Raw genomic sequence first — 25,823 nt, forward strand, 5'->3', positions numbered from 1 at the left:
GTTACCCATCCACAACAAACAACGACCAAATCAAGAGTTTCAACAACCAAGGCCAGTTATAACTCGGTTGAAGCATCATCAGGAAGATGTGTGGCTTGCAAGGATAGCCACCATCTATTTCAATGTTCCGCATTCCAAAACTTTCTGTGGCGGACAAGGATGCTCTTTTGAAATCCCATGGGCTTTGCCGAATTTTTTTCCGGCCGGGGCATCAGGCAAGAGATTGCTTATCCAAATTTCGCTGCCGGATCTGTAGAAACGTCACCACACCCTGGTTTGTTTTAAATCGGAGAAGGGCAATACTGCATCAGGCGCAGAGGCTGCCGGGGAGTAGCCATCCTTCAAACTCAAAGGATTCTCAGGGTTCATCAGGTTCCACTTCTATTCAAGTGGAGAATATGGCAGCAACAGACGTTTCGGTGAACGGTATAGCAAATCAAGTTACGTCGCAGGTTTTGCTGGCAACAGCGGTGCCCATTGTTGAGGATAACGTTGGCGTAAAGTACCATGCTCATGGTCTTCTTGATTCGGGTTCAGAGAGTAGCTTCGTTTCGGAATGCTTAGTCCAAAGGATGAAGGTGATCAGAAAGAATATCGACGTTTCAGTCCTGGGCATAGGACAAGGGGCTTCCAGGGTCAAACACATGGTTCAAGCAGTCATTCGCTCCCGAGTCTCGAACTTCTCGCGAGACATGAGGTTTCTGGTACTGCCCAAGGTGACCGAAAACCTACCCACAACCTCAATCAATACGGAGCGGTGGGTTCTACCAAAGGGGATTGAGCTTACGAATCCAGCATTCTTCACGTCCAAGGAAGTCGACATTGTGTTAGGCATCAAGGCCTTCTTTGAATTCTTCGAGTCAGGGCGACGGATCACAATCGATAAAAACTTACCAAGCCTTACGGACTCAGTGTTTGGCTGGGTAGTTTGTGGTGGGTGCTCAGTTCCTAGCGAACCCCTCCAAATCAACTGCCACTTCTCAACATCCAAGGATCTGGAAAAGTTGATGGCGCGATTCTGGTCCTGCGAGGAGGTGGAATTTTCGGATACCTGTTCGCTAGAGGAGAAGAAGTGTGAAGAAATTTTCCAGCGGGGAGTTCAGAGAAGTCCAGAGGGTCGTTACATTGTTCCACTACCTAAAAACGAGGACGTTCTTCCAACCCTGGGCGAGTCTAAGGATATCGCATTCCGACGTCTTCTTGGTACAGAAAGAAGACTGGCAAGGGACGTTCATTTGCGGGAGCAATACATTTCCTTCATGGACGACTACCTGAAATTGGGACACATGCGCAAGGTTGAGGAAGCTACAGAGGACAAGGTTAAAAGATGTTTTCTACCGCATCATCCGGTGGTCAAGGAGGCCAGTAGTACCACCAAGGTCAGGGTGGTCTTCGATGCTTCATGCAAAACGTCTTCTGGGGTGTCCTTAAATGATGTACTTCTGGTAGGGCCAGTTGTACAGGATGATTTGAGGTCAATAATTCTACGCAGCCGAACAAAGCAGGTGCTCCTCGTGTCGGACGTGGAGAAGATGTTTCGGCAGATCCTCGCTTGGCCAACGGATCTGCCACTCCAATCCATACTATTCCGGTTTGCCCCGGAGGAGGAAGTTGCAGTGTACGAACTCAACACCGTTACATACGGAACAAAACCCGCACCCTATCTAGCCACCCGAACCCTTCAACAGTTGGCTGCTGACGAAGCTGATCGTTTCCCGCTCGCAGCAAGAGCAATTCGAGAGGATGTTTACATGGACGACGTCATCACCGGTACAGATGAAGTGGAACTAGCCGTTAGTACTAGGAATCAACTGACGGAGATGATGCAATGCGGTGGGTTTAAGCTCCGGAAGTGGGCTTGTAATGTCCCAGAAGTTCTTGATGGTGTACCCGAGGAAAACCTAGCAATACGAGATCCCAAGGGGATCAATCTGGATCCTGAGCAATCCGTCAACACTTTAGGACTAACTTGGATACCCCATACCGATACTCTTCGTTTCCAGTTTGCTGTCCCACCGATCGAACCAGGAGTTCCCTTGACGAAACGTCAAATACTCTCACAGATCGCAACATTATTCGATCCACTTGGCTTGATTGGGGCCACGACTTCATCAGCCAAGATTTTCATGCAGCAGCTCTGGACGTTGGTAGACGGAGAAGGTAATCGGTTAGATTGGGATCAGCCCGTACCTTCAATGGTGGGTGAGAATTGGAAACAGTTTCATGCAGGACTCCCTTTCTTGAATGAAATTCGTGTCGATCGGTGTGTAATCTTGCCCAGAGCAGTTTTGGTGGAGTTACACTGTTTCTCGGATGCTTCATGCAAGGCGTATGGCGGCTGCGTTTACTTACGTAGTCAAGATTCAAGTGGAACGACTATGGTACGGCTATTGTCATCTCGATCTAAAGTGGCTCCACTACGCTGCCAATCTATTCCTCGCCTAGAGCTCTGTGGTGCCGTTCTGTTGTCGCAGCTATACGAACAAGTGAAAGAATCAACTAGATTGACGATCCAAACCTTTTCTGGACGGATTCAACTTGCGTGTTGCGTTGGATAGAATCACCACCAACAACATGGACTACGTTCGTTGCCAACAGAGTGGCAAAAATCCAAACGCTTACGGAGGGTTGGAATTGGCGACACGTTCCTGGTACGGACAACCCAGCAGACCTGATATCACGTGGAGTGCTGCCCGAAGACATCGTTCACAATGCACTTTGGTGGGAAGGTCCAAGTTGGCTGGAAGGAGGCACCTGAATTGTGGCCTGGAGGCATCAAGTCAGATAGGGAAGAAGGAGAAGAAGAAAGGCGCCGCACAGTTGTGGCTTGTGCTGTATCACCCACGGCAGAAGTCAAAGAAATATATATCGGAAAATTTGCATCGTATTCAGATTTAGTACGTCGTACAGCTTACTGGCTTCTGTCTCATGAAGCTTTTACGAGTTCCCGCAGCAGATCGATCTGCTACCGGGTTCCTAACTACTATTGAGCTGCAGAATGCCGAGAATGTAATACTCCGGAACGTACAGCTGGAAGTTTTCGCCGAAGAAAGAAGGGTATTGTTGCGAAGAGAGTTTGTGTCAAGAAAATCACCGCTAAGATGGTTTCATCCGTTCATTTGCAAGGATGGACTCATCAGAGTTGGAGGGCGACTGCAAAATTCGGAAGAATCAGAATATACCAAACATCCTGTTGCTCTACCGGCACGGCACCAGTTGACTCGGTTGATTCTGCGCCATTTTCACGAACGCCTATTGCATGCGGGCCCACAACTACTGTTAGGAACAGTCAGATTGCGATTCTGGCCACTTGGTGGAAGAAATGTAGCAAGAGAGGTAGTTCATCAATGTATAAAATGTTTCCGCACGAAACCAACTACCATGCAGCAGTTTATGGGAGAATTACCGTCACCTCGCGTCTCTGTTTCGCGTCCCTTTTTGAAAACTGGAGTAGACTACTTTGGCCCAGTCTACATTCGACCAGCACCTAGACGAGCAGCCGTGAAGGCCTATGTTTCGGTCTTCGTGTGCTTCTGCACCAAGGCCGTTCACCTGGAGCTGGTTTCTGATCTCTCCACGGACCGATTCTTACAGGCCTTACAACGGTTCATTTCAAGGAGAGGCAGGTGTTCGGATATCTATTCGGACAATGGTACGAACTTTGTCGGTGCACGGAACAAGCTAGGAGAACTCTACAGATTGCTGAGGGATCATACCCATCGTGAAAAGGTTACGAGTGAATTGGCTAAAGATGGCATCCAATGGCATTTTAATCCGCCCAGTGCGCCACATTTCGGTGGACTTTGGGAGGCTGCAGTCCGGTCGACCAAGAACCATCTCATTAAGGTGATTGGCGAAACACCGGTCTCAGCCGAAGATTTTTCCACGCTTTTGACACAGGTCGAGGCATGTCTAAACTCCCGCCCTTTGACACCGATGTCCGATGATCCAAACGATTTGGAACCTTTGACTCCGGCTCACTTCTTAGTTGGATCATCGTTGCATGCTCTCCCCAGTCCTGAGCTCACGTCCATCCCAGCGAATCGGCTGAACTATTATAATTTGATGCAGCAAAAACTACAACTATTCTGGATGAGATGGCGTAGAGAATATTTGAGTCAACTGCAAGGAAGAGCGAAGAGGTGGAAACCAGCAGTTCCAGTTGATGTAGGCAAGCTTGGTAGTTGTGAAGGACGATAATTTACCTCCGATGAGATGGAAGTTGGCAAGAATCATCGCATTACATCCCGGCGAAGATAATATCGTGAGAGTCGTGACACTGAAAACTTCTTCGGGGGAACTAAAACGTCCGGTTGAAAAAATTTGTTTGCTTCCATTACCAATTAGCCGCGAAGAAGAAGATGAACCATTGCTGTAATCACCTACTCCTATACCTTTCCAATTCCCATCCCGTCGAAGAGGTTTTCTATTTATTTTCAGAAATTTGGCAATATTCTGGGTGGGTAAGGATGTACGAGACTGAACAGCCCTGGATCAAAATCACCGTCGCTACTACAGCTGACCAGTCAAGCTGATGGGCAAAGGCAATTGCAGTTCTGTTGTCTAGATTTCGCCATCGTTTCGCGGTAAATCTTCCATCTGCATGGATCACAAGGCAGCAACACAAACCAATGGCTAGTTGATATCGAGAGCAGCAGATAGAGGGAAGAGAAAACTATTCTTTTCCCTGATGACCACCTGAACGTTCGTAGGAGAGTCTCTACACATGGCTGACCATAGGCTAGAGGATGACCGTTGTAGCAGATGAGAGTCAGTACGCTTCGATCGCCGACGGGAATATATCACCCGGTTAAAATTTGTCCGTAGTTAAGTTAATGTAGTTCTTTAATAAATGTTAAATTGATTAGTGTTGGTTTTAATAAATGTCGTGTTTTGTATAATTAACCCGCGAGTGTTACTGGTGTTATTGAACGGAAACTCCCAGCCACTGGACTGCTCCCTGGAAAGAAGGGAAAAACGGTCCCAAATCATCTACCCACTAGTACGGGAGTAGGACGGGAAACAAGGTCCCCAAGGCAGTGTTGGAGTCGGCGAAGGTTCCACTGCCAAAAAATCGAAGGAGGTAAGCCGGCTACCCAACACGCAGAGTCATTCACGAATGTGTTACATGTTTTCGTAACAAACCCAGCGTTCAGGAACAGCTAATGACTGATTTGCCGGCAATTCGAGTGACACCTGCGCCACCGTTTCTTCGAGTGGGCGTGGATTACTGTGGCCCCTTCCAAGTTAATTACCCATTCCGGAAGAGGGTCATGGTTATATTTCGTGGCAATTTTTGTCTGTCTGACTAAAGCCGTCCATATTGAAATGGTAGGCGATTTGACTACTTTGGCCTTCATAAGTGCTCTGAAGCGATTCACGGGCAGAAGGGGGATCCCAGAAGTCATTATGTGCGATAACGCAACCAATTTTGTAGGAGCGAGACGCAAACTGGAAACTCCAGCAGCTCTTCATGACGGAGCAAGCGCAGAAAGCAATCGTGTCCACAGCAGCCGACAAAGGAATCGAGTTTCGCCTCATTCCTCCTAAGTCACCGAATTTCGGTGGCCTCTGGGAGGCTGCTGTAAAATCGATGAAGCACCATTTGAGAAGGAAAATCGGGTTGAAGATCATAACTCCAGACGAATTAGAGACCATGTTGGTGCAAATCGAGGCGTGCCTTAACTCACGGCCTCTTACACCGTTAACTAACGATCCAGGGCGCATGGATGTGTTGACTCCTGGACACTTTCTTATCCAGTGGCCTCTTGTAGCTATACCAGCCATCGGTTCCAGAGCTACCAGACAATCAACTACCAAGGTGCAAGCAAACACAGGCGTTTGTTCAATATATCTGGTCAAAATGGTCACCGCAGTACTTGTCCGATCTACATAATAGGACGAAGTGGACAAAGAGAAATAGCAATTTGAGTGTGGGAACCATGGTGCTCATAAAAGAAGACAACATGCCTCCCCTAAAATGGTTGCTCGGTCGAGTGGTATAAATCCACGCAGAAGCGGATGGAAACGATAAGAGTGGTGGCGGTAAAAACGAAGGACGGTACGTTTACCCGGGCAATTTCCAAAATATGTGTGTTGCCCATTCACGAAAACACTAACCTGCCACACGATTAGAGGACCCCATAGTCCTCCTACGAAGGCGCAGGAGCGCCTACGGGGGCCAACCGGTCCCCGCACTCCAGTTAAGTATTTTTGTTTCAATGAATGATGAAAAAACTCAAAGAATGTTCCGTCCGCCATAGCCGTCTACGCCCACAGGAGGGCATGCGCCTCCACTAAGATGTCCATCAGTGTCCTGGATGTCATCACATCAACATAGGTGCAGGTGCACCTGCGGGGACTAACCGGTCCCCGCATACCAGTTAAGTGTTTGTGTTTTAACAATTGACAAAAAAAACTTATGGAATGTTTCGTCCGCCATAGCTGCCTGCCTGCTCCGGAGGCTCTGCGCCTCTACCACGATGCGATGCCTTGTTGCTTCACTCCTTGCCTCGCTGCTCAATTCTCGATTCCCTTAGCTGACAACTTCCATCATACCGGTTGAGAACCGGTTTGTTTCCATTATGATGCGCACATTCTGGTTTCATGTATTGATTCGGAAAACGTCAAGCTATCATCGTCATTACAAGTACGCTGGAAGGATGATGCATGATGGTCACGCAAGGTTACGTCAACTCCTCAACACGTCACCACTACACGGACAGATAAATCAACCCAAACTTTGAGTTCAATATACGCACTCATGAGAATATCGCAGAGAAGATTTACCCAAATTTGGGTAGTTTTCCCTTTCTTTCCCATGATTGCTATCAAAACTAGAGCAAGATGCAAACACCTCACCGAGGTTGCTCAGCCCAATAACCCAAATTTGAGTAAATTCAATATTCTCTATTTTGGGTTGATTAAGGTCCGCTTTGGATAAATTAAACTCAGCTTTGGGTAAATTGTTTACATGGGATTAAAGGCAAACTACCTAGTGCCAGAAAAGTCATTTTACTCAAATTTGGGTTATTGGCCCAAACCACGGTTTTGAGTGCAAACAACCCACTTTTGGGTAGTTTTGGTTTTCAGTGTACTCAGATGTACGTCTCACTACACTGAAAGAAGCGTCATGGTAATATTGACCGAATCGAGGGTAAAATTAAAAACATTTTACCACTTGATTTGTGCAGACTACACATACCGTTTGAATCAACCATAACTGCAGTTGATTTTACTATGAAGCTTTTTTTGACATTCCGCCGGGTTGACCGTATATTGTTGTTAAATATACCATGTGCAGCTGTAAACATTGTAGTATATTTTACCTTTTTACTATGCGCATTGAATGATCGTAGTAATATTAACAACAAAAATTTTTATTTCGATTATTTGTTCATTCTCACTGGTTGAATATTTATTATTTCACATTTAATAACAATATTCCATATGGAGGAGCGGCCAGAGTACATTCAAAATCTACATAATCACAGAATGTCATTTCATTTTGATACGGATCCTGTTAAGATTGCTTCTCTTCTGCGGGAAAGGATCTCTTTGTCGAACCAGAGGATAAAGATACCGCAAAGAATAAACCACTTGCCAGGCCATTTTGCTGCATGACTTCCAAGTGGCGATTCCGATGCTCGTTGAAATCGAGGTGGAGATTGCAGGTGCAAAATCTTCCTGTGAATGTCTGGTTCCAATTGCCGAGGGAACCCTTGAAAATGTTGTAAACATTCGTTTGTCTTATCAAGAAGTACACAATCTACTTACCTTGCAAACCAAGAAGACGTTTTCATGTTTAATAATTTAATTGCAAAATCTCTGAACCCCGAGACAAACACGTTTAAAATGGAGACATTTCTATAGAATGTTCGAAGGAGTTAACTACCAGAGACTGTCGAAAATACTATTTTATTATTGACATTTCATAGTAGAATCAAAATAATTTTAGTTAAAATAAGTATCACTTTAGTTAATATTACTATGTTCTGATATAGTAGAATTGAACATGTTTGCGCTGTTAATTTTACCACAAGATTATTTTCAGTGTATGCAAGAAGGATGTGAGCCCAATGTCACACTACGCCGGTCCACACGAACGTCACACAACGAGTTGCGTATCTGGTGTAAGACTCTCACGATGCACGGAATCACGCTGCCGCACTATAGGTAGCTCTCATCTAACGTTTTGCTCACTGCCGAACGCAACACATCGGCGCAGGAGCGCCCGCGGAGGCGCGCAAGCCTCCGCACCAGGGAAGTTAAGTTATTCTCGTTTTATTCTTGAAAATTACCTCCTCTCATCTGATGCAGGTCGCTTATCATCGCAAGGTTACGGAACTTGGGAGTGCACGCCCGAGTATTCCGTAAAAGCCAGAGAAGTTCTGCAAGAGTCGCTATGCAGCGGGTCAACAACGAGGGTCGTCAACAGGAGTCGTAACAAGCAGTCATCTTCTGGAAGCACTAAAGATCATATTCGTATGAGAGCAGTCTCGGTTAAATTGTTTTGTGTCGTTTAATGTACTGTGAAATTGAATGTTGTAAAGCTTAGATTGATAAGTCAAGATGTTATTCATAAGTTTGAGTTTGAAATCCCGCGTATTTCAAGGCGGCCGGTGATGTAAAATATCTGTAAAGCGACTGTAACTAAAATTATCCATTCCTTCATCAGAACCACTGTGCAATCCTCAGCTTCAATGAGATTGTGAGAGTCAGGCTATCTTACTGCATCCAATCTAGGATAGAGATGATACCTTCTCATCTCTTTTGCAGTATTCTCTGCCCAACTCTTAGCTAGCGCGAAGAGGGGAGAAAGTCGCCTAACTCTGTAATTAGTCAGTTCTAATCAATAAAGCAAACGCGCCGGACGGATAGTGCCTTTTCTTAAAAGCGTCGTGTTTATGCACTTAAAAGTTATGTTTTATTTAAAACCAGTGCCGAAAAATCGAAGACGTTAATTTTATATTTCGTGGACATTTATGTAATTTCGTTCACGTCTCTACTTTGTATTCAGAAATAATTATGTAATAGACAAAATTATAGACCCTTTAAGCATCTTCAAGTTCATAAAAATTCCTGAATTGTTAATAATAATTTTTTAAGTACGTTAGTCCCATAAAACCGTAACAACATTTCTCAACATCACCATAGGTGGTCAACATGGTATGACGACGAATGCAACCAGATCTAAGTAAGTAGAATTCAACCTCACGACAACGTCTTGATTCTCTGTTGGGAACGAGTTGGGCAAGTATCAAGTTATGGGTCAACGAACAAAAAATGATTGAAGATAACTTTCCGTATTTTGGTTTCACCTTTATGTATAAATTATATTTGCAAATATCAATTACAATCTCTTCAACTATTGTATCGAAAAGTACAAACGAAAGAAAGAATAACGTAAACTGATAACCCGTGTTCGTGGATATTCATACTTACTCTTCTACGATACGTTACGATTCTCGGGGTCGTAATGTGATTAACTCTCTAGGTTCTCAGCGATGTTGAAGCTCAAGATAGCATCTTCTGATTTGCCTTTCCATCAGGTTTCTCACCACATCGGACTTCCATTTAAGGGCTTATTTTTAGACGTATGACCTGCAGAGAAGAAATCTCATAGGGTGTTTTGTCATGAGTCACTTTGCATGAGAAAATCTAATAGTAAATGATATTCAGTACAATTTCAGGTTTGAAGGATGTGGGCTGCGTTGGGGTCTGCCTATACTTTGGTCTTTATGTTTTTCAGCCGTTTCACGCCTTAATGCACGCCAGTGAGGATCGTTCAGTCCTTCATGGAAAAGTTCGAGCCAAATGTGTGGTAAAATGGCAATTTCAGGAGCCCGGAATTTTTGGAGGAGCCATCTTGCTTGAAGGTATTCCCTTGAAACCTTGGTGAAAAGGAAAAAATTCAAGACGTGGCAGAATGTCGTGTACAAGGCTGAAAATAGAGATTGAAGCCCTAAGCTGAAGGCATGTCACTTAGGGGTGGACTTATACTGGGAAAGCCCGTTCGCCTCGACAGATGGATTCCTATTCCTGAAAAGGTGTTCGGGGGTCCTATATTTGCAATAGAGCCCGCAGCCTTCAAAACAAGAGCTGCCATTCTGGCTTCGTCGTTGCCTAGAGCTTCTAATGCCGCTCTGGGATCCCATAAAGTTCCTTTAGGGAATTCGTATTTAGGGCATCTACAGGTGAATGCCCACGCTGTTTCTACTCAACACAGGTCACATTGAGGGTGGGAAAGGGCCTCCACCAGTTGTGGGAGACCTTGTATGACCGGTCAACTGATACGATCTCCAGCTTTTCCTAAAGCCGTCTTCCATGGACCAGTAAGTTTTGATCTTCCTTAGGATCGTGTGGTTATACTCCAAATCCGCGCCTAGTTCTGGCTGACAACACTTCTTTGTCCACTTTTTAATGTCGACCAGCGGACGGAGCGGGTAGAAGACCTTCAGCCCAACGCTTGCTAGAGCATCGGCTTCACGTTTCCCCTGATGCCACAATGGCTGGAGATCCAGGCGATAAGCATTTGGTGCCATACGCCAGTATTCCTGGATCTAAGGGCACCAGGACTGTCGTCTGGAGAACAGCGACGACGCCAGCTAACCTGTGGCGATTACGATCGGTTTATTGGTCGAACTGTGGCTGCGACGAGCAGCAGCTTCAGCCGAGCAGATGCCGCATTGACTAGCCAAACTGTTCGATCTATTTAAACCGGAACCGGAAACTCCAAAACCGGGACACCGCGGCTGGAGACTGGAATCGGTGAATCGGATTTTATGGTTCTGGAAATCGTGTTCCGCCAGTTCTAGGAACGATCTTCAACTCTGTCTGTATTTTCCCACTTTTAAACCGGGTGGCTATGGTGTATCAATTCCTGCAGAGTGGGCATTAGCTAGCTTTTGCTCCGTGCCAGTGGACCCTCGCTACTGGGGGAGATTAGTGTCGGCCAAGGCTTGCAAGATCCGGTCAGCTCTCATCGAGGATAGGGATCCTGCACTTGAGGTGGCAGCCGCAAAAAAGAAGTAGCAGATATCCATTAGGACTGGTGTCGAAAGGAGGATACCGGCGTCAACACAAGCGGCTTCTGCAGCGTGGAAGGAAGTAGTCCAGGTGGGGCTAACTGGAACACAATTGTTGAAAACCGGGAGTGGATATCAACAGGTTGCTCCGCGCAGCTGGTTAGCTACAGGCCGCAGAGTAGACGACCATTCAGAATCGCCTGGCCCATAATTAAACTGGTGTGTCTGCTGTTAGTCCGATGTTTTGGCCAGGGTTTTCATCAAACTAATCCGGACCTATAGGACTTATAACAGCCTGGAAGTGGAACAAGACCGCGATCGATGTCCACCTGCTGACGGACGATTTTTCTGTTCGGTTTTGGGATCATGGCTACGTCCATTGGAAGGTCCGGGGTTGCGACGGCTTCGGCAAACGGCCCCGAATGCATTTTCCGGCGTTCATAATAAACCTGATGGGCGGCAGCCATACGGTGAATGGCACCAATCGCTGCTCAAAATTCTTTATCCGGTTCGTCCAGGAGACACCCACCACGACCTGAGAATGTCGTCGGCGGTATCGAAGAGTTGAACCACCTGAATATTCGCTGGTAGAACGCCGAAACCCTGTTCAGCGACAAAGAGGGTGACCGTAAGAACTGACCTTCGGGGGACGCCGGTCTCATCGGCGAATTCTTCAGACGCAGTTCCTCCAATCAGAACCGTGAGGGTCCGGTGCGGTGAGGAAGCTTTTTATAAAGGTGATGCGCCATTCTAAGTTGTTTGAGGACCATAATCCTGCTAAAAGCTTTGGCAATATCCAAAGAACAGTTGGTTGGCAGTTCGTCTAAGCTACCGTCAGGTGTTTGATGAAGACAAAGAATCCTTCGACGATCCATTGGTTGGTAATTTTACCATCAGTATCAGGTCGTTTTCATGCAGCATGTCATCAGGCCCAGAGAATTAAAAAGCTGACGCAGTCCGGTGAATGTAGCGCGAATCTAACGCATTGTACGGTTCATCGTGTTTGATTGCTGATCGTTGATTATTGTGGTTGATTAAATGGTTCTCCAATCAAGAAATGTCCCGGAGGAGCGGCTGTAAATCTTTTGGGGCATCTCCACGGAGGCTGGCTAAATAGAACAGTGTAGCAAACTCTTTAAATGGTCGGGTTCAACCAAATCATCAAGCGCCAACGAAAAAAATACACCCATTTTTCGCTCAACCGTTTAGCAGATTTAGTTAATGTAAATCGTACCGGATATCTCACAATCCAATAGCTGAAGATATCCTACTGCAAATGTAATGTTTAAATGATGTGAAACTATTGCCGTTGTCCTTTACGAACAAATATCACAAGTCAGTCAAAAAGCCGCATGGTCCGGTTTGGCTGAAGCCTGACCAAATGTGAGTCGCATTCCGCGACACGATGTTAGACAAATGTCGTCGGCGTAAACGATATTCCAGTGGAAGTACGAAAGATACCGCCCATATTCCCAAGAAATAGAGGACTGCAACAACTGAGCTTTGCGGGACGCCTGCTCTTCTTTTGAGTATATTTGATCTGTAATTGCTCGCGAGAACCTGGAAGGTAAGTCTACCCAAGAAATTATCAATGAAAGTAAGCACATGTTTCCAGTAATTCCCCAGATCGCCAAATCCTCTATCTAGGACGCCAGGACACCAATCTCATTGAGGTTTGGGCAAGATCCATGACACCATCTCAATGTGGAGCCCTTTGTTAATCGTCATCAATGATCTGCCCAAAGAGATGCCAGATAAGTTGGTTTCGCCGCCGGAAGGCGTCGAAAGTCTAGTTTCCGATTTTCAGTAAGAAACTGATCATCCAACAATTAACCATTCGCTCCATAATTGAGTGCCAGCTGTCAGAGCGATTGGCCGGTAGCTGCTGACATCGTCGACAGACCTGCTGTTTTAGGGATAGCTATGATTAAAGCCAAGGAACCCAGCTGCTCGGAACCGTTTCTGCAGTCCACCTGATTGATGGCGGAGAGAAGGCTATCTTCCTCTGTCATAAAATTGTACAGCATCGGGTATCCGCGCAGTCTGACCATCAGGGCATCAGCGATAATCTTCGGACTCTTGTTATTGTATTTCACTTTGATAGCCATTCCTTTATGTCATCTCTTCCTGTAATGTACTATTCATTTCGCCTCCAATCTCTGATGAGGGATGGTTTCATTAATGGAGTCGAGAAACTCGCCGGGATTGTTTTTCGCTTTTCTGGTCACCTGCCTGCAGCTATTACGGACAGCCTGATACTCGTCCAGGGTACGGGTCTTGGGTGATCAGCATTTCTTCTCGCACTTTACTGCTCTAAGTTTTCTACGCAATTTGAGGCTTTTTTAATGTATCTTATCGCAGTGGAGCCACGGCGTCCGGTTTTGGACTGTTCGGGAATTGGCGAGTTCAAGGTTTAAACCCAGTAATTTGAGATTGAATTGAGATGGGTATTCAGTTCGGCTTCGAATATGTTTGGAAGTCTTCAATCAGCTTGGTTGTGACCGCAGTCTTCTCGAGGTCTCAAGAGGGCCCTTTTGTCCGTGTGATACAAATTGGGGTGTGATCGCTGAATGCGTTCACGGACCAAGAAAACATTGGTGATGAGAGCATAGCGAAAATCATCGATTCTGCTTGGCCGCGAAGATATGGGGAGCCATATCAGAAAGTTAAGTTTCGCGCTGCCAAGGTTGGCAATGATGATGCTCGCACGTTGTTGGTCCGGTTACTCAAGCTGATGGTACTGTTGACATATCCAAGAAAGATTATTCTTGGAATCCGGTCAAGGGCCTTCGTCCAGCTGATTTTCTAGGGTTTCGACCTTCGGATCCTCGGCATCTCCTCTCAATAACGTGATTGTTCCAAGTCCACTCCACAATGGTAGAACTGTGATGCAAGCCTGCAGTTCACCAGGATTATTAGGGTTTCGCATTATATTCCAAAATAATCTGGCGACAGTGAGGGACATCTAGCTTGTTAGATGAACATTGGACTGCTCGCCAAGTACCATGCATTCATATCGACTACACTCTTTTTCAGCTGCCCTAGTTACCTTTCTGAGCATAGACTTGGTTGCGTAATCAAACCAAGAGATTTCGGCTGTAGCACTTCTGCTGCGACAGAGATCAGTGGTACGTTGACTGCGTTCGGCATTGGAATCCATGTCGTCACCATAGCTTGGAGTAAAACGAATCGTTGGTCAAACCCTCTATTACGTCGGCGCTCGTGATGCATACGGAATGGCTGCTTAAGACGTCAAATCTAATGTCTCGTTCTCCGTTGCGGTTACAGTCGGAAATATTAGAGTGTCAGTGATAACTTCAATCGGGTCAAAGTTTGGATGTGCTAGCGCGCATGGTGCTACTCTGTGGGTTGGCACATGTCTCCAATCCGATATTGGAGACGGACTTGACTGAACTGCTCGATTAGCCACAAATATTTGTCATCGAGCGGGATCACCGGAAATTTATGCTACTGAGGTTGTCTAATCATACCCCATTGTTCCAACGGAATGGAATTTGAAGTGAGTTTTTCATGACCTTGACCAAGTCAGCAACAATGTGTGCACATGCTCCAGTTCTATTGGGAGAAACGGCCTATTATTGATGCCACTCGAAAATGCGAACGGGCAGATGCAAGCTGTATTTATATTCACGTGGATCCCCTAATATAGACAACCACTTCACCAAACATCGCTGAAGCCATGCAGTTGGTATTGCACCGGATCGTTGATGTGATGCAGGACGAGTATGCTGATTCGCCAGACGTCTTGTAAATGCAGAAGATACGTTCGCCACTGATGATTAAACTGATCCTTTGCGATAACGATCGAGACATGGATCATAGTTGAGAGTCACATTGCCTTGCAAGTGAGGAGATCTTCTGGATACTGCCAATGAAGGCCATGGATCTTATGATAGTATCTTGACATAGACAGTGTGAATAATTCACCTTTGGTCTTCTGGGGTTTCTCCGAAAACCTCCTCGTTGCAGCATAGTGGAATTTGACGACGCTTTTCGATTGCTTCTTCGTATGTGCAAGATAAAAAGTTGACAAAAAGTCTTCAATCGCCTTCCTTGCTAACGGCAATTCGCGACCTCATCCTGTATTAGCTTAACGTTTTGATACGGCAGGCGAGAACATACCAAATCTAATGGCATTGATTCCTGATTTCGCCACTGTTGTTCTGTCCTACCACAGCAGTCGGATGAGCTTGCTATTGTCCCTGATCACACGTATCTGTAGATACGGTATGCAAACGTTGAGGCGGTTTGTAAAGGCCCTTGAACGACAGACCATTCGATGACATGATCTTCGGAAGATCTAGATCAGGAAACTTTGAAACGTGGCTGGCTGCCAGGCAATCTTAATGATTTTGTATAAATGGAAGCTTCATTGCATACGTCCGTCAGGACTGTAGTTGCGTGTTTTCTTTACAAACTCCCTACGATGCTTGCTGGTTCAATTCTATCTCCCAGAATGGCGAAAAATTGCTGGCTATGCCTCAGAGTCGTTATTGGGCACAAAACATATTGGGGACTTCTAAGTGGAGATTGTTGGCTCAAAGAATCCTGCTAGGGCTGTTCTCATAGGTCCCAGTGATACGCGTTTTGTGGGAATTTTTAAAACTTTCATTTGACAACGGCGGCCATTATGGTTCCCAGTCAAATGTCGGCGAATTGGTGCGGAATCGGATTCGCACAATCTTTGATGATAAGTACACAGTCGAATCGGATGTTGTAATCGTGAATTCAGATCTACCCTGACGAATTGGTGATTTGCATCAGTCCGTAAAATCCTTTCAACAAGTTTATTCGGTTTGACTTCAACCCCAGTTCTTCGTAAGATTTGCTAAAGTTGGCTTGTAACGCAATCTAATAGAGCCCGCTGTAAATTGTTAAACGTTTTTTCGACAAGAACGACGAGGTGTCGAAAACACAAAGGTGAAACACTCGTGTAAGAGAGTTGACTGGTAACTCGGGTGCCGTGGGAGATGGTGCTAGGAGCGGTCTTTCATGGAACAGAGTGATGTCGTTCCTTGCACTTACGGAATCCTCAGCAGTTTCGAGTAAGTTTGTTGTTTTAGAAGCTTCAAATCCTCCAGCTTAGGAGGCGTCTGCATCGAGCGGTAATTAAACCTTTTTGTTGGGCGAATTTACTAGCCAGGTAAATTATTTGGAGTCTCGACCTCACTTCAATTGCTTGCAATTTTCGCCGTAAAGCTTGAGTAGACGTCCGGCGATGGAATAAAGGTGTCGAATTCCGCAGAATGTTGAAATGATGATTAACGATCTGTCTTTACTGAATTTCAGTTCAATCTGACAACTCGGCGGAATCATACTTAGCTTCACCTGCCAATTAGGTACGAGACAAGAGTAGACAATGATAAAGTAAAAATAAATAAATATACGTAATAGTACATACTCGTGTTTAGATTTTTTTTCATAATGGATTGTAATATTTTTATCAGAGAGAATGAAGTTATTACGATATGTCAAGTAAAGAAGCAAATCTGAAAACATCAAATCAAGATACTTACCAAAACCTTCTATCTTTTTGATGATGTTCTCATCTTCCATTACGTAGTCCTTATCACGCGCACCAGCCGTAATGTTGCTTATAATAATTAAAGCCTGTTCCTTCACTTCCGCCGGATGAACCATCCAGAACCAAATTCACCTAAGTTCAAAATAAAGCAATTCTAATAAACTGGTACCAATCGAAAAATACCAAATTACCGCTCGCAGCATTCCGAGAATGTTCGACATTATAATCTCAATGAACGTATTGCTAAGGAGATTCCTTAGAAGTCCCAGGGTTTTCATGATGACCCGTTCGTCCGAATCTCAGCAGCTGAATATTCGATCCGTTCCCAGCGTGTCGATGATTTTTTAACTTTTGTTCAGCCTTGCGATAGATAAAATAATGATTTTTGTGTTAGGAACACATTTCCATAATATACCTGGAAAGCCATGTTCATCAACGCCCAACCCGTTCAGTCGTAAGCTGGATCGCTGTGCTTCGTCAACTCAACAATTTCCACTGCTCCGGAATCGAGCATTGGTCTTTGCAGGGAAAACCCAGTAGCAGTTGCATATCGTCGATGTAACAATAGAAGTCTAGATAGTTCAACCAGATCCATCGGGCGCCACACTGAGTGATCCTGTAAGAAGTCGTAAGTTGGATTTGAGATTCACATTTTCAATCACTTATTTACCTGGAACGTTGTTCTTAGCAGTTGAACTGACCTCGACAGCGAATGCAGACATCGGACGGCAGACAGTCGTACCTTCGGTGAAAATTCTTAGAGTCAAAAAAAACGCATTCAAACTATATTCCGAGCTTACCTCCGGACACGTGTCTTTCAATCCATTTTACACTTCCTCCATGAGCCCGTCCATTTTATAATCCGTTTGCGGATGTCCTCATCGTTGGCAGCCAGCGAGGCGAAGCATCGGAATGCTCCTGTCGTGACAGCGGTGAAGGACACCGGATCAAGTTAGCAACGAGCAGATCAGATGATTGCTGATAGCGGCTACGCTGCAATTGGAATCAATTTCGCCAAATAAGCCAGAGTTTCGGCCGCCGTTGCACGGGTCTCCTCATCGAAGTCCTCCGAGCAGAGCCTTGCTAAACTGGAAGGAGTTTTGACACGATCCCGTAGTCATCTGCCCTGCAGCGATCCGGATGATGTAGATAATTAGACAGCGCTTGCTGAGAGTTGAATCTGGACGTCGCGGGTTCGCAGAGCTCGGAGAATGTCCAGAATGATCGTTCCTCGTGACAGGTCACATACGTTGTCCGATACGACTTTGGTGAAACACATAGCGCGAGACCTTGAGAGCAGGTACTGTAGGATCGTGAGATGACTGATCATCAGTCTAACGAGGAATGGAATTACGTTGGCCTGAGAGACTTCTGCTGGTGGGATGAGTGGCAAAGGGAACGAAGATGTTGGCCACGTACACCTGACACTGGATGGAGTACCAGCGAAGCCAGTGCATCAATCGCACCAGATTGCCCAGTTACAGTGCAATGTCAGGTGCAAACGGATGCAGAAAGTTTCAGGCTGAGGCAGGTTTCCGAGGCGAGGTCTGTCGGTACCCGGACTGAGCACTGATTCCCAGCAGCACCTGTCCGTCTCGCAGTAGATCAACGAGTGCACTGAGATTCTGTTCCTTTGGCAAGCGATCCGATGACGATTGCTGCATCCAGCAGGTTCGGATCCTTCGTGTCGTCCCGGAGGAGGAGTCAAACGGGCACGATGCCCTGAAATAACGGAGCCTTTCTTCTTGTTCGACCTGATGACCGATTTTCACACACACGATCGCCTCCTGGCACTTGTAGTTGTCCTCCGAATAGAGCTCGTCGATGTACGAACGGGAATGTTCCACGTCCTGGAAGAGATGATGTGATGTAGTCAAGATGGCATTATTGTAGGCAAAAAGTTTAAACGAGGTTGACTTTTGAATTTCAATGTAATCCAGATTAATCTGAAACACCCTCGTCATCTTCTCATTTGTTATTGGCATTACACGGAAAACGCAAAAAAAAAATCATCAAGATCGAGAAAAGCTGCTTTCGCCCTGCAATTGTTACCGAAATACAAAATATTCTATTCGATCTACGATCGTGATCTTTGCTGCTTCTACAGGAATTGCAACCAAGGGATCCATTGCGCACAAATGAACAATAGCGAGAAATTGTTTATCTAAGTAAAATTTCATAAGGCATAGTGGGATAAGGAAGAAAATCTCAAACATTTCAATAATAATGTTTCGGATTTATCAATTTCTCTTCACAATCCTACATGGCCATTCAAATAAATGCTCTGAATAAGTAAAACATGTTATCTTTTACCATTTCAAGCGAGTATAAAACGTTTATTCACTCTGTCGGTTGATCTTCGAACGAGTTATTTGTCGCTCAATGAATATGATTTTTTCAAGTTTATTTCAAAACCACGTTCAGTTAGTATATTGATGTTGGTTATCTTAATAATTTTACATTCCAGCAAAATATAGAGTGAAGAACTACAAAAAATATTGAAAAACATGTTTTTGTAAAAGTGAAAAATTTCAACATCGAAGGATTTTTTTTCAGGATCCAAATAGTTTATATTGAGGTAGATAAACAAATAATGCGAATCGAAATCATTCGAAGGCATTTAATAGTTTGAGTGAATGGTCAATAGACCAAAAGGGGAAAATATATCACAGTATTCTTAAAGGCCCATGGCAAATTCTTCATGTAAAAAAAACTTGTTTAGTTTACTTATGAACTCATATATCAGTTTATGCTATTGTTAAAAATTTCAACAATTACGGTTTATGACGTAGTTGAGAAGACTTAGCCATTTGCTATGTAGATTTCTTGCTGAGTCAACCCCTTTGATTCGATAATAAATAATTCCTGCAGCATTTCTGTTATGCATGGCAAACTACTAAAGACAATGTGTGCTTCGACATGAAGGAACATAACAGATCAGAATTATGCCTATTTCAATATAATCATAATTTACATGAAATATATAAACAGGAATGTTTCTATATTGAAAATCTTTTTCAAAAGTCATTATTTTTCACTTACTACAAGTAAGGCGGCAAATCTAACGGTTTTTTTTGTTATTGAGCTATTTTTCCTAAAACTACTTTTCAGAAATCTTTTTCTGATGTAATATATAGATTGATCAGATAATTTTACTATAAGCATGATCAACTTTAATATTATATTCAACTTTTAAGATTTACCGGAATTTTACACGCTTTCCTTAACTCATTTGCCCCACTGTACCTTGTAAGATTTTTGTGAATCTGTGACAAAAGGTAGAAAGACACAAAAGATCGAACGGATAAAATGCCGAAAAAGACAAAAAGTCAAAGGGGACAGAAACAAAGGACAAAAATATTGAAAGGAATAAAAGATCGGAAAAGGATGTGCGCCGTAATGGGTTCTTTCTGAAATTACGTAACGCTAAATTTTATGGTTTTGACCTCATTATCCTCGTAACACTTTTGTATAAAGGTTTGTTTTTGTTTTCACGTACAACAAAGTTGTACTCAGAAGGCTATAATTTCACTCCAAAAGTGTGTAAGTGTGTGTGTAGCCCATAAATATTTTTTGTTAAATGCGTTTCATGACAGATTCGAGTGCAACTGGTTTCATTCGATGGAGCAAATTTCGTAGTTGGACACTATTGTTTTGTATTTTAACAACCAAGCAGTTTGATTATATTTTATTTTTAATCAACAAAAACACAAATGCCCATTGAATCATTAATCATTTTAGCTGTGGCGCAAACCTACGGTAAGTAATTTTTACAACGTACTAGAATTGCAATTGAATCTTTTTACCGCCGAAACGTAGGTAAATAAGCACTGCATTTACAACATTAATTCGAATTCAAATATATTGAAACGAGAGGCAACGCCATTACCACTGGGGATAAATTTGGTTTTTTTATGGATCGTAACGCGCGGCCTAACCCCCTCCCCCTCCCAGAGTGTTACGTACTTGTGAAAGGTCCCAGGACAAAATGTTGAAAGGTCGATCAAGAACAAGTTGATAACATGGGGTATATTTCAACAGAATTGTGAAATGCATTTAACTTCAAAAGAGAATGAAAGTCTCCCTTTATCATCCTGCACATATACGATAATGTGGAATGCCGAGAGACTTTTCAGTGTCATGATAAGAACTGATTCGGAAGGCTACACCAAGGATAAATTACTTAAGCTCAAAAGCGGGGTCTTTTAATCTGATGATGACTTCAATCTGTTCTATACAGCTGTGGAGGTCCTAACACAAAATGAGCGTGAACAGCGAGAATCACTACTTCTGTGGACTGCTCATCCGATTCTATTTTCTCGCACTTATGCTTTTCGATAAAATTTGTTATCATGGCTTACAGATTCGCAACTGTTTTTGGCTTTCTTTATCGTTGCTCGTTATCTATTGAGCGCGATATGAATATTCAACTGAATTTGCAGAAGATAAAAATATTGTTGATTTAAGAAATAAATAAAGCCATTGTGCGAGGAGATTGATTCTCCGTTGCAGTTTCTGTCTATTCCGATCTTTTGTCCCTTTTGGATTTGTGTTCTTCTCGACTTATTGTCCTTTTCTGACGTTTAATCCTTTTCTGACCTTTTGTCCCTTTGACTTTTGTCCCTAACCTGATTATTACTTCGTATATAACCATTAGAGCAGTATCAACGGTTTTTCGAAAAACCATTCAGGGTCCCAAACAATCAGGTGGAATATGGGCTTCCTTGCTTCGTACATCGCAAGCGAAAATGAAGTTTGGGGTGGAAATTAGTATGAGAAACGTATTTTTGCATCTTTACTCTAGAGGTTTAGTTTATTGTAAACCAAGTACATGCTGTTCACGAACAACTCCGAAGGATGCGGAAAATCTCATAAAGAAGGCATGCCATGGGAACGTCCACGAAAAACTTTATAATTGTTCAAATTGATTGCTTGTTCAAACCATATGCAAAAATTTATTCTGCCAGCACTGCCGAACTACGTGACCAATAATTTAACTATGTTATTTTTATAATTATTGGATCTAATAGCAGGCCTGCCTTAACTTTCAAGCCACGGGCCACTCAGAATGGCCTTTTGTTGGCGGGCCAAAATATCTGATACTTTTCATACATTTTCAAAATACCCAAAGCAAAATATGGCATTAGTTTTGCTGAGACCAAATTGTTTGAAAAGACTAAACACGATTTAATTACGTTTGAATAATCTTTTTTTCAATCGAGTTTGCAAGCAGATAATGAAGATCAACAATTACTATTTACTGCTTTTATTATTGATGAGAGTTATCCACAGATATACTTGGGGAGAGTTATCTACGAAAGATGAGTCTTTTCTGAAATTTAGATTGAGCACGTTGCTGCATTGGAGGTCAATTATCTCCCATTTGAAACATTCCAAATATATTACTCACATCAATAAACGGTGTTGAGGAACTAACCCAAAAAAAATAGCGAATAGATCAAATATTTCTGTTGAATGTCGTTTGACTGTTTTCTACAGGACAACAATCAATTGGGAATTGTGTCAATTTTGTTTCAATAGTTTGTATGTTGGATAATAAAAGTCGTCGTTGACGACGAGATGTTTCAGACATCTAATAATAAAGGCCAACCACTCACCCATTCAGGATAACAGCTTGCATTGATATTCTGCTCCAGCCATTTTCGTCAACATAATTTGAATTAGTGGTGTTGTTGATTTTCTTAATAACGACAAGTTGCTAAACACGAATATTGACTGTTTGTACATATAGATCTTCTTTTTGATAAATGCAATGTGCAGAGAAATACAAATTAACTTTCGTGGCAGATTAACAATCGATTACCATATAAACAAAATTGCCTTTAATGTTCAAGTGTCACAACGCCTATGTTCTTTTCCGTCATTGGCCGGAGCCATCAGTTGTTAGGCCTTAAGTTTTCAACAAGAGTTCTTTCTACATGTTCAACAGCTTCCTCAGGTCTATACCTGTGGTAGTCGTTTTCACTACTTAAATCAAAACCAAGTAATTCTCTGTAATTTAAAGATGATCATCAATTTCTTACAGAGAGAGCTAACTGTACCTTTTGTTTCTTTTACGTTCAGTATTTTCACCGATTGTTAGCAGTCAAATTCAGGAAGTGGTTTTTTCTGATGTAACGTAGTTTTCTAAATGTTCTGTGAAAACTCTAATTTTTGCCGTGCTTAAGGACAAACTAATGTTACTGAGGAGTTTTTGCCTTTCTCTGTACAACAAAGTTAGCCAGAAAGGCTTTCATTTCACCCCAAACGTACTTTTTATAGAGCGCTTGTAGACCCATAGTATTATATACAATTGATTCAGCCTGACAAACTGAGCAAATGTCTGTCTGTCCGTGTGTGTGTCCGTGTGTGTGTGTGCGTATGTGTGTGCACATTGAAACATTAGGCCAATTTTTCTGTGTACTAAGCTTGAATCGATTTTATACAAATGCTGTATCTGATGTTTTCTTGTTCACTATTGAGTTCTTATAAATGATGGCAATTCTCAGTGGTAAATATTCAAAGAAGTTGCGAGACATCAATATTTCAAATAAATAAGCTATCGATTTTTAGGCTATGTTCTCCTACATAATTTATTCGAAACTGCGCACAATTGACAGCATAGAATACAGCTTACACGGAAGAAAAAAACTTCACAAAGAAACATAGAAACCCATTAATGAGTTAAAAGTACCTATTTCTAAGATTGAAGCGTATACACTGAAAATTCTCGTTTATTTTTTCAAATGACCTAAGAATGATATTTCATGAATGAATTTTAATATTGCGATCAACAGACCAATATGATAGCCTTTTGATTGCAGTACACAAATTAATTCATGAATAAAGGGTGACATATGTTCTTTTAAAGTTAAGTGTCATTTCTATTATTTTCCTATGGCCGATGAGCAGAAGTGAAAAGGAGACGAGAAGCGCAAGTGAGGAGGAAAGTAAGAAGTAAGAAATGAAAAATGAGAAATTAAATCAGATGATCCGAAATGAAAACAAAAATGTTTTTCCAAATTTAATTCGACTATCCTTGAAAAGAGCTGAAATTAAATACAATATCAAATGACATAATAGAACAACGACGCATCCCACAAAAAGTGTTGTATGGGTGACTATCAAAATCAGTCAAACTTTCTAGTGAAAATATCGGAAATGAACCAAATTGATTCAAGTTAACAAAAAATCAGTTTAAAAATTTTAAAGTCAGATTTTATGAAAAAACGCCTTTTATTTAAATGAATTTGTCTCAAGATAGGTGATTATGTTCCTACCAACCAATCCATACATCGCAAGCTGGGCATTTAAGGAAAAAAGTTTTCTTAACAAAACTTTTCTTTGTCGGAATTATTTTCAGTGTATTATCTGAAATTAAACCAATGAAAGCCATCGTTATAGAACCCCTCAAGCAAATCTTATTTTTATGATACATTGTTCAATTTAGTCACTAAATATAGTTTGTTTCTAAATTAAGAGTAGAGTAGAGTGGGGCAAGAGTACGCACTTAGTTTTCAATCGATCATGTGGCCCTTATAAGCAAAGCTTCGCATATCAAATCATAGTGTCGATGATTCATATACTCTTCCTTTATGTTACCCAGTGGAAAATATTGAAATTATTGAGATTCGTTTTAGTAGAACTATTATTGCAAGACAGTGAAACGCACTCTTACCCACCGGTGGGGTAAAAGTGCATCGGTGGGGTAAGAGTACGCATTTATCCAATCATGCTTTAGGTATATATTAACACAAATAAGAGTTAATAACATTTAATTGATGTTTAATGAGCATATATTAGGAATGTTCAAAGATTTCGCAACTTTTAAAGGGGAGGGGGTTCTAAAATGCACTTTCACGAAACCATTGTTTTTTTTATATATACAAAAACTACAGAGGTGAAAATATATATCAGTTTCATGTGGCGTATACAAAAGTCATTTTCCTTAAAGAAAGTCCACCAATCATTGCAACGTAAAATTTGGCTTTTTCATCACCCCTCCCCCTATCTTACACTATTTGTATGAATCCTCTAAAATTATATGGATCGTCACAGATCTCACAACCCTCCCAACTAAACGCGTTGCGTGTAATTTATGAATGTTTCTTTTGATTAAATGAAATTATCATTAAGATGAAATTGTAGCCGTACCATGTTTAGTGTACAACAAGTCCTGAACTACACTTACTATTTCAAGCCACAGTGCTTTGTTCGCTAAGTCCTTTCTAACACCGAATTACTTCAATCATCCTAAAACTTGTGATGATCAAATTTGTCCCTTTTCTTAGTTGTGATCTTTTACGCTTTGGAAGAAGTCTTTATTTCGGCCGGTGATACGGGTTTGACATCAACTTGAAGATTCATATGGCTCTGCCCCACCGGTTCCTGCGTACTTTTTACCCCACAGTCCCAAAAAATTATGCAAGTAATGGTTTTGACTTTGAAAACTAACTGATTGGTGTTCTACCATAAAGTACTTATACAATAGGTTATCGAATGGTATAATGTTCAATTGATTTGAACGTATATATGGTAATGAAACACTAGTTGCGGAACCAATTATTTTTAGCAAATGACCAAAAAGTTATCTAACTCCATATCTCCCTTGTTGTTTACTAAATCGTTTATAATTACACATGATATTAGTCAATAGAATAATTTGGTCAAACTGATGCAGTGCTGCTAGTTTATCTTTTTTTATTACTTCAAAAAAATCGAAAACGTACTCTTACCCCACGCGCACTCTTGCCCACTCTACTCAATATATTAAGAAGGGGTTTATATCTTCAAAAAAAATATTATTCAATATTAGCTTCTTTAGTTTAGACCAGTTACGACCAAAACATTGTAATTTGCCTGACTGTACAGAAATACTTAATATGAGTATATTATATACATATGCTAAATCCACCCCTTAAAGACACTGAAAAATCAATTCCGTCAAGAAAAAAGTTTTGTTAGAAATTTTTTTTCCCTTCAAAGTGCCTAGCTTGCGATGTATGGACGGTTGGTAGGAACATAATCACCTATCTTGAGACAAAATTTCGTTCAAATCAAAAAGGGCGTTGTTTTGCAAATTGATTTTTAATTTTTAAATCGATTTTTTAGTGTAGGGTTCAATTTTGAGTTTTTCAAAAAGTTTTAAGAAAAGTTATTAGAAAGTTTGACAGATTTTGCGATAGTCACCATACAACACTTTTTTAGAAGGGTCGTTTTTCGATTATACCATTTGAAAAATCAGTAAAACA

General features: G+C 42.3%; 1 pseudogene; it reads right to left on the reverse strand.

Moving 5' to 3' along the window:
- Positions 1–16,338: 16,338 nt before the first annotated feature.
- On the reverse strand, positions 16,339–18,536 carry LOC134209189 (armadillo repeat-containing protein 8-like; annotated as a pseudogene).
- Positions 18,537–25,823: the final 7,287 nt, after the last annotated feature.

Source organism: Armigeres subalbatus, chromosome 2 (assembly GCF_024139115.2).
Source record: "Armigeres subalbatus isolate Guangzhou_Male chromosome 2, GZ_Asu_2, whole genome shotgun sequence".
Classification (NCBI taxonomy): Eukaryota; Metazoa; Arthropoda; class Insecta; order Diptera; family Culicidae; genus Armigeres; species Armigeres subalbatus.